The sequence below is a fragment of the Morone saxatilis genome, unplaced genomic scaffold (genome assembly GCF_004916995.1).
Source record: "Morone saxatilis isolate NCDOM2014 unplaced genomic scaffold, NCSU_SB_2.0 Contig16, whole genome shotgun sequence".
Lineage (NCBI taxonomy): Eukaryota > Metazoa > Chordata > Actinopteri > Moronidae > Morone > Morone saxatilis.
Genome location: NW_023339718.1, coordinates 27165580 through 27175932, shown reverse-complemented (window position 1 = coordinate 27175932; position 10353 = coordinate 27165580).

Genomic DNA, 10353 nt, shown 5'->3' with positions numbered 1-10353 from the left:
TATATATATATATATAAAAGCTTCATAACCTTATAGGGCAATTACTGCTAGATTATTTCCATATGTCTATATCGCCTCCAATTCCATACTGAAATGGGGTTACAAGGCTGATTAACTTTCCAAGAATTATGGGCACAATTGTTTCACTTTTTAGAAGTGTGTATGTATTTGAGTGGGTTGACTTTAACTGAGGCAGAATTACCTCTGTGTAACATTTTAGTGACAGTACATTAGGTGTGACTGTCCTGTAACTACAAAAGTCCCAGGTACAATCCCCGCAGCAGCCTGTCTGTCTTTAAAAGTGCCGTTGACAAGGTTTTGGCCTTGGAATTCCTGGAATATCATGGAATTACAAGGAACAGTAGCTTTATAGAACAGTCAGATTTTCCAGCCTCTTTCACAAGTTTGTTGCAGTTGTTGACTTTTAGTGGAGTGAAAAAAAACAGAATACAATTTTGAGAAACAGCCCCGTTTAGCAATGGAAAGTCAGAGAAAAGTCATGGAACTTAACATCTGGGTCATGGTGGGAAGCCTGCTTTAGGCAACATGCTGAACCCCCTACCTGTGTGCTTTGTATAAGAAAATGTCTACGCTGAGACTACAGTCAGCAGAACATAATAAAATGAGTGTGTGTGTGTGAAACCAAGTCTCGCTCCTCAGCATATACAAGGCCAGTATTAAATAAAGCACTGTTAAATCAATGTTCTAAATAACATCAATGTGACAAGATGTTCAAGGATATCATGCTAACGATAACTTTCAGTACGGTTGTTGGATTGATATAAAGATATTTAGACCCTTGTTTCACAAGGTAGTGCTAGTAGATGCTGCTGTAGAAACAACCTTTTTTGGTCTGTCAATATCTTATATATCTGTCTAATGAGAAAATGTATTCTAGGTGTAGTATAGTTGTTTTTTTTACACTTTATCCCATTTGCTACACAGTACATTAGTTACATTTACGACTTGGTACCGAACCTATTCTGTTTTTGTGGCGTATCAAATGTGGTCAAGCTTTTATTAGCTTACTACAGGCGAGTAATGAAAGAAAGCAATTGAAATTGCAGTACATGTTTTAAGGCAATTTAGAAACAACTGTTTCTTGGCAAGAATCTGAAGGTTACGATACATATCATGTTACGATTCGATTGCAAGACTATAAGCAAGGTGATATATTGTGATTTAAAAAAAATCAAATTTTAGCAAAACTGTCATAGTATAAAGAACACACGAGCATATGCACACAATATTTTTTAGTTAAAAAATAGTTCACTTTTTTATACAACCAGAACAGTAGAATCTGCATTTGTATTTATCACAGCCACACTGCCAACACTGCAATGTAACGGTTAGAGGTTTAAACACAAAACTGCAACATTAAACAGATTATTGTAATACTCAAGTGTATCGATATATTCTTACACCCCAAATGTCAACATTACATAGTTTGTCCACATAAAGCACTGAGATGTTGCTTTTTCAACTGTGTTGGGCTAGTTACTCAAATTTAATTTATTACTCATTACTCGTTACTCTTTTCAAAAGTAATGTTACTTTACTTATTACTCCCTGCCAACAGTAATTACACTACTGGTAAAAAAAGAGTAGTTTCTGCTACTCCCCACAATATTGGTAATTGCGTCCTTACTCCACAAAAGGTAAAGAAGAAAAAACCCTACTATGACGGATCTGTATCAAGATTCTTTTATCAAGTTTAAAAAAAAAATTGGAAAAAATGTTAGCATTGGCCTCAAAAGTCATCATGTCTGATATCTGGTCAAAGATATGTTATTGCTGTTTGGTAATATAGTCTGCACTTATAGCTGCCTTGCAACTCTGTGATAACTTTTATAATAATAAAAGCAAACATGGTGTTTACTGGTATTGATTACTCTAATCAAGTTTCTGCAAGTTTATTTTTTATAGTCCTCTGAAATGATGTAAAATTTACATTTTACACAGCCACCATTTTGATATGAAAAGGTAGAGTAAACACAGGTGTTACCAATGACATTAATTAAGGTTTTGTTCCATTTAGTGTAGCAGAGCCTTTCCAGTGAGCCAACAGCAGCACCCTGACTCTGTTTGACCTTAGGGTTGTAAGAAAATATCAATTGAGTATCATGATATTTTGTTGTATTTTGTTTGGTGTTTAAACCCCCAACCGCTAGATAGCAGTGTTGTAAACATTATTTGAGGGCTATGATGTTGGATGTTACTGTGCTAAATACAAATGCACATCCCACTGAAAAATCGCAATATATCGACTGGCTTACAGTATCGCAATATATCGCAGTATACATAATCGTAACCCCTGTGTCGTGATATGTATCATACCACCAGATTCTTGCCAATACACAGCCCTAGCTTGACCTTAATGGAATGGAACTTTAATTAGTATCATTGGTACAACAATATTTTTTACCCTAATATTTCATATCAAAATGGCTGCTGTTGAAGAGTTTGTGGTATGCTTTGAAAAATAGTCAGTTGTAATGTAAGGTACATATTATTTACCCAAATTACGAAGGAGACATATTTTATCACGTAACACTAGTGGTATCTAGTCATGCAGATAGTTTTGGTTTTATTTATCCAGATTTCTGCCTTCACCCTGCTACAGTGGAGGTTAATGGAATCGTTATGTGGTGCTTGCAAAAATGACATTGAGCAACAACATCTCTCCCAGTAACAAGTGTCCTTGTCACTTTTCTTTAGACCTTCTCATTGGAACTACTTTCTACTGAAGGAATCTGAACTTTAATGCTAACATCCTTTACAGTACATTGCTAGTACAGTAAACACACTATGCTTGTATTTAACAGCAGAGGCCAGAGACCATGCAAACCTTAGTTGTATCAAGTCATTGGGTACACGTTGTTCCCTGTGGCCCGGTTTCTGTGGTGTTTGAACCGCAGTCTGCATTCATTGATCAGTGAGTTATTCTCATGTAAACCCACCGACAGCAATGAATGTTTATTGCAGCCTTAAGAGTAAACGCCTCCTGTGTCACAGCTGATATGGTGTCTGATGAAGTGTGTCCTGGCCATTCCAGTCAAGTGAAGGTCACAGGTTTGATCTGTCGTCCACCCGCAGACTGTGGTTCTGCATTTTGCTCTGGATAAGAGCAGAACTGAAATACCTCACGGTGTATGACTTCCAGAAGATTGTCTACATGTGCACTGCGGCGTCCCTCAGGGTACAGTCAACGGTCGATGGTTTTGGTTAGAGCTAAAACTCACCGACAGCGTTGAATGTTCACCGTGGGCACCAGGAAGGACAGTCTGCATTTGGTTTGTTTGATAAATGCCAGCTATTTTACTTGAAAATCAACATATGAGTAACCAAAAACAAGCTAGCAAGTTTATTTTCTTTGTCTTCAGGCCTCTTTGTCGCTGCAGTTTGACTCAGAGAAGTGGAAAATTACAGAAACGCTTGCCTGTGCCTTGCTTGTCCCAAACCTATCTACTATTCAAATCTGTATGTATACGAATGTATATTTTGGTTTTGCAAGCCCTCATGATGTCAAACCTGGCAGTGTTTTATATGTTCACCTCACTTGTCAACAGATGGTTTATAACAATAGAAAATGCTAACTTTGTGATGCTAAACATCCGTGTGAGTATCACAGTCCAGTGTGTGTGTGTGTGTGTGTGTGTATCTGTGTGTGCTTCTGTGTTTCTCTTGGCCTGTGCAGAGCCACTCCATGCCAAGGCGTGTTGCCACCCGTGTCGGTGTGGAAGTTCAAATGATGATGCCAACGGGAGCTAGGGGAGGCGGTGAGAAAGGTTTTGGTTTCCTTAAATAGCCCTGCAGACGTGGTGAACGCCTTCACAGTTGTCATCATCATCACCTTCTGCAAAACTACTAACAGAAAAACTCATCCGTCTCTGTTGAGCATGCGCCTCTTTTACCGTCAGCCTGCAGCAAGAAGAAGAGAAGAAAAAGGGAAAAAGGATCAGAAATGGAATGAATAAGGACAGAAGACAATGTGAGTCAGGCTCGTGGAAGGCAGCGAATTGGCACAAGTGTGATCAGAGACCGCCGCTGTGCCCCACAGCTTAAACTAGTGCACTGCAGTGTTGAGCTAGTTAGAGATTACTGTTCCCTTCACCCTGTGCTGAACCTCAGCTACTGCTCTGGGAGTGCGCCTTCCTGTGTTCGCCTCTTTTGAGGTTGGAAAATCATGCAGTCATGTTTTATTAATATTTTCTCTGTCTGTCTCTCCTTTTCTGTCTCTCTCCCCGGTTTTACCTGCTTCCCTCAACACAGAAGAAGAAGATTTAGAGCACTGTATTTTGTTTGTACTGCATCCTCTTTTCACATCGAATTTTGGCACTTTTTGTAGGTTGGGGTTTTGATTTGAAGAGGTACTGAAAGCTGTTAGGAAGGTAGTGAATATATGATGCAACTCATTGTAGAGAGATTTGTTGCAGTTCTGCAGGATTCGTGTTCTGTTAGATCAGTTAGATGGAAAATGAGAGAAGTGGATCTGCAGATTTTCTGTGTGTTCTTCACAGCCTCTCAGAAAGGAGCCACACTCTCCTGCTTTCTGCATAATGAATGAACACTTTGGGAAGAGAGAGGCACAATTAACTTTCTCCTGCTTTGACACAGTTCACTGAGCATGGAGGAGACATCACGATTACCACAATATAACACAAAAACATTTCTCAATTTAATGTTGTCCATGAAATATTTCCATTGCCGTCTGTTGCTTACACCCAAACAATAGCACAAAAGTTAGGTCAAGAGGAATTCGCCTTGAAAATCAGTTTCACCTTGAATCAAAATAACCAACAAAGTTGGCCAAAGGCTTTTTTAATAAATATCTCTAAGAAGCTAGATGCCCCTTTGGTTCTGTTCTTTTCAAAGAATCAATTCTCTCACATTTTCCTAATTTCTCTCTCTGTTTCCACTCACAGACAAGGTGGGAAGTAATATTTTTTTCAGTCCCTCTGGCTCCGGCTTCAATGGCTTCCCTCTTTGGCACTTGTGCTGTTTGGCTTCATGCCCGAGACACACAGAGGCTTTTTTCATTCGCAAATATCCCTCCTTCTCTTTCCCCCCTCTTTTTTTTCATCTGATTTGACTTCCGCTCTCCCTGCACTTGGGAGGACTTAAGGGAAATGTATGTTTGTTAACTGACCCCAAGCACGCCAACTTAGTCATCAGTTTGAGGCGTGGCCGTACTTCCTCATTGGGGTTCTTGATAATACCACTGCTGGCGTGGTCCCCAGAAAACTTTGCATAACTGACAAACTTGCAAAAGTATAGTGTGTGTGTAAAAATAGCTGGGTGAGCCTGAGAGCCTGACGGGGCCAGTAAAGAGTGCAACAGTGTGACTGAACCAGTGTGAACCCTGCGTCGTCAGCACATTCCAGGGGTTGGACAATGAGAAGCACACAGTGTACTCTCTGTCGTGTTGCCTTCATAGCTGGCTGGTCTGAAGCCAGAGCTCTGTGCTGCCTGAAACAAGGCCAATGCAACACAGATGCAAAATATTCTTCAAATTTAGCTCAAATTCTTAAAGCCAGTGTACCATACATGCAAGGTATGTTAGGACTACATGGGTTTGGAGGCTGTTTCTTGTGTGAGAAGGTGAACTTGAGGTTAGTTGTGAGTTATCAAAATAACCATGGTGCTGTGGTTTTTCTCTTTGGATAGGATTAGGCTTTGTGAAATGTTCAAGGACCTAAACACTGACTAAAATATAAAGACGTGGTCCATTTGGGAATCTATTCTCAGACTACAACCCCAGGGACATTTAGTCTGTGCAGGAACTTAAATTTAGTATTATAGTATTTTTCTCTATTAGAGTTGAGGTTAGTCAGCTAGGTTTGGTTAAGCTTCCGGTACAGTGTGAAAAATCTTAAGCCAGGAACTGAAAATGTTGAGTCAGGAACTGATCCAGGAGTCCCTGGACTGGAAGATCCAAAACGCCCCCAACCTCCACATCCTGACCTTCCACCGGACTGTTACGGTATAAAACCACCTCCTGGTTTTCTGTCACTTTTCATGGGAAAATGTATTTCTTTCACTTTCCATTTGACATTGTGGTCAACCTATGACAAGATAGTGCCTATACTTTGGGACACAATATGAATGTAAGAATTGAAGCATCCTTTCCCACCATTTGACACTACTTAATATCCGTCCATTTTCTGTGACAGTACAAATGTTTTGCTCACATAACTGTACCCACAGTTAACCTGACACTTCCAGTATAGCTCGGGTGCCTGTTCGTAAATACCCAAGCTGGGAGGCTGCCAACACACGCTCTTACACACTTTCCCATCCCATCATGCCTCTTGACAGTTATTATTATACAATCAACTGGCGCTGCAAGACATCTCTTAATGGAAGTGCATGAGGAGATTAAAATCGCTAAAATCACTCGCGCCGCGTGTGATCCTCTTCGTGGGCAAACTCAATCAAATTCAACAAATATGCCTTAATTGCTGTGTCAGTCACAAAATAGGCTTTAAGTCAGATTGGACATTTTAATATCTGTTCAAATTAGGAAGTTTATAATGAGATTTAGTGGTGCAGCGGGTTCACACAGTATCATATTTAGCTGTCACACTGCTGTGTTTGTTGTCACACATTTGTTAAGTGGAACGGTCTGTGATATAACAGTGCTGATATAAAATGTGGAACTCAATAAATAAATTAGGGTTCAATAAATACCAATAATGGCCCAGCAGTAGAAGTAATATTCAACACACGATGCCTCAGGTATAATGTAATTGGACTGTTTACATATTTAGAATAAACCAATACTGCTGTAGCTGTACATTGGAAGATCTTAAACTGGTTTGATTCCAGTGAAGCATTTCATACTGTCCTGTACAATTGTGGTGTATTATGTTATCATTAATTTTAGTCATAGCACTGGTGATAATGTTAATTCTAATTTCCCTTGAGTCTCATGAATCCAGTTCTAGAAAGGGAAATTTGCAGATTGTCAGGTTTTTATCTTTTTTCTAGCATGTTTTTGCCTTTATGTGGGATCATGGTTTGGAAAAAGGAGATGAAGACTAACTGGGGTTGTAATGATTACTGTATAGGTGTTAAAGTTCTTGAATCCCCCTTCTTATCATCTTTAAAGATACAAAATATTATCACAAAATAGCAGCATCCAAAGAGCTTCAATTCTGACATACCAAATTAAATTAACCTTGCATGTGGAAAAAGCAACAGAATATTCACACAACTTTTCGGTCAAGCCTGTCTTAGTGCATTTACTTAGTATTTCTTTGGATCTTAGGTTGCATAAAACGATTTGCAACCATTGAAAAGCCATACTGGCTGAACCTGGATGCAGGCAGCAGACAGCAGCGTCTAGGCCGGCCCTGCTCCAGCATAGGGAGTCCTTCAGGCGGAGCGCCAAGCCTTTCCAGAAACACCCTGCCTCCACGTGCCATGGATCATCCTGCCAAGGCTCCGGGGGTTTCATTTGCAACCTTAACTGTGGTCGAGCCAGCTCCTATCTCCTCTGCCAGCTCCATTCTCAGTATTAAACCTCTCCTGACGGTGACATACTGTTTTCTCTACCATACCGCCCTCACTGCTTATGACTTACCTTTTACCCCCCATCTCCTCCTTAGTCCCTCCTTGCAGCAGCTAGTATCCTAACCCTTTCCGGCGCTGATTGACATGCCTGTCTGTCTGCCCCTGTTTTTCTCCCGGTCTCTGTCTTTTCTCTCTCTGCTGTGCACCTTTGAACCCAGCATTGATGCACTTGATCACATCACGTCAGTCTGGCTCTACTTGACTTATCCACTCCCGCAGCATGCCCGAGAGAACTGCACTGTATGTCACACTCCTCTCTCTTCTCCAAAGCTTTGTCGGCTCATTTCAGTCATGAGTGCTGAGGCTGATGAATATGTATCCCGGGCTCTTTTCACAGCAGTTTTGAGGATCTCTAACAAAGCGGGATGAGAGAGCCCTTTGTGGTTGTCTTCTGGATTTAACCGTGACATTTCTCCAGAGCCTGCTGCCACTTTTTATCATCAACAGACTTTATCCCCAGGTCAGACTTGCGGCCCCTTTTTGAACGCTGGCATTGTCAAACCTCACACCCAAAATCCTTGCTCCAGCTATCATATTTCGTTATTCGGGAACTCGGTCTGTTTGAATCTTAGGGCCTTCACTGAGTCATTAAAGCGCAGCAGAAATATTTTGCCAAACACAAACAAATGCATCCTCAAGGAAACCCAAACAAAAGGTTATACAACGCTCACTTATGGCACATAATCCACGTTTTTAATCTGTCGAGTCGACGCAGTGCAGCAGCGGGATCGTCGTAATAAACAGGGCCATCACCATTATCATCACCATCATAAAACACCCTCCGTCTCCTGCATCCACCCCACGCACAAAGTGGGGAAGCCTTACACTTAAAGATTTAGAAAAAGCACAGAGCAGGGAGGCAGTTCTGATTCCACATTTCCGTTATCAGTGGGAGCCAGCAGGGTGGGCCAGCATGGGAATGACCTGGATACTGATCGACCTTTATTCTGCCCAGATGCTGCCTGTGCCACCTTATGCCCAGACAGACCTTGTTGATCTAAATCACGTTGCTGATGAGTTCAGCAAAAATAACTGAGGGGGCGTGGGGGAAGGTTATTGGAAGCGCCTCATTTTGGTGTGAAAACTGAGGTGCACACTAAAAAAATAATCCTTCGGCAGCCACCAATGCAGCAACATACACACAAAGGACAATGACAGATATGTAAGTTCACCATTTTTATATTAAATTGCTCCATTTGCCATTTCTCTGCTGTGATTAACCTATACCACACGGCCCTCCATTTTTAGCTTAAATCAGGGCCCCTAAAAGTAGCATTGTTAGCGACTTGCTATAGGCTAGACTAAACATGGCCGTTATCCACTCTGTGTTTTGTCTACGTTGCCATTTTATTCCCATAAAGCCACATTGTCCAGTTTTTTTTGCGTGACAAACATTACAATGCATCGCTCCCGGTCCCAGTAGGGGAGCGTGTCGCTACGTCGCACCAGCAGGGACACTGTGTCCTTAATGCACTGTACCATGCTTTGTGCTCTGTTGACCTGATCAGCTCCGCCTAAGCCGAAGTTAAGCTTATCTTTTTGTCCTGCTATATTTATGAAAGACAGGCAACCGCACACTCCACCGAGGATGAAACACACAGAGCTCATGTATGATATTTTTAGAGGCGCATGAATGCAGGCAAACACTGCAGTATAAGTGGGGATGTTGTGGTGGTGTGAATTGGCTGATCCTCTGCATAGCAGTTTGACGACTGTGCAGCAGAGTTGTTGAGGCCAGTGCTTTTGGAGAGTTGCTCAGAGACTTAACCCTCCTCCCCAGCACCTTCCTCCTCTCTCGCAGAGGAAAATCTCTGCTGAATTCATGTCTCCTTTCAGATTTCTAAGAGGCGTTAAACCTTTCTGGATTAAAGAAGGTAATCTGACAGGCAGAAGATTGTATTAGCCGGAGTGTTGGCAGAGCTTTTAATTTCTCCTCTTTTCATTTCCCCCCCTCAGCCTGCCTCTCCTGCTGACCTGCTAGATGGTATTATTGTGTTTTTCTTTTGAATTACAGCAAAAACATCCACATCTTCCCATACTATTCACTCTCTTCTCTTCCTCTCACATGCTCTCTATTCCACTCTTTCCATATGTCTCCTCATCCGCTCTCTCCTGCCTCTCTCTCCAGCAGTGACAGCATACTTGTGTGAACCCATGATTTATCATTTGCTAATCCGTGATGATTATGGAGCTTTCCACACGGTCCTTATCTGTTGCTGAGCCCGCTTTTCACTCCATAGCTGCCAATTATCTTTTAGGCAGCCTGCAAACAGACCTGTCTCTGTCAGCCAGCTGCAGAACCGCCACTGAGGCCTCTCACGCTTTATATACCGAAGTATGAATGCACAGGCGCACCAATGACGGGCTCCCTGGGTACGTGTATTTTTGGTCCAGAGTACTTGTTAAAATGTCAGACTGAGAGATCAAATTCAATATTGCGCTTTGTAAACGTTCTGCACTCTCACCAAAAGCTTCCCATTCAGCATCACCTGCAGAGGGCACGGACGTGTGGAGTGGAAGGTTTGGAAGTGCAGCTGAGAGGCAACCTATCCATCACAGGCACTTAAACTGCTTGACAAACTGGAGCCAGTCATGGCATTACTTCACTCACGGAGAGACGACGAGGATAAAGTAGCTGATATGAAAACCCTGTCCGAGTCATGGCGCTGACAAATGCTTCTGACAAATTGTTAAGCTGCTGATCTGAATTTTTGTCCTCGACGGCCCTTAATGTGGCGAGCTGATATTAATTTAGTTACATGCTGCTTTTGGCTAAAA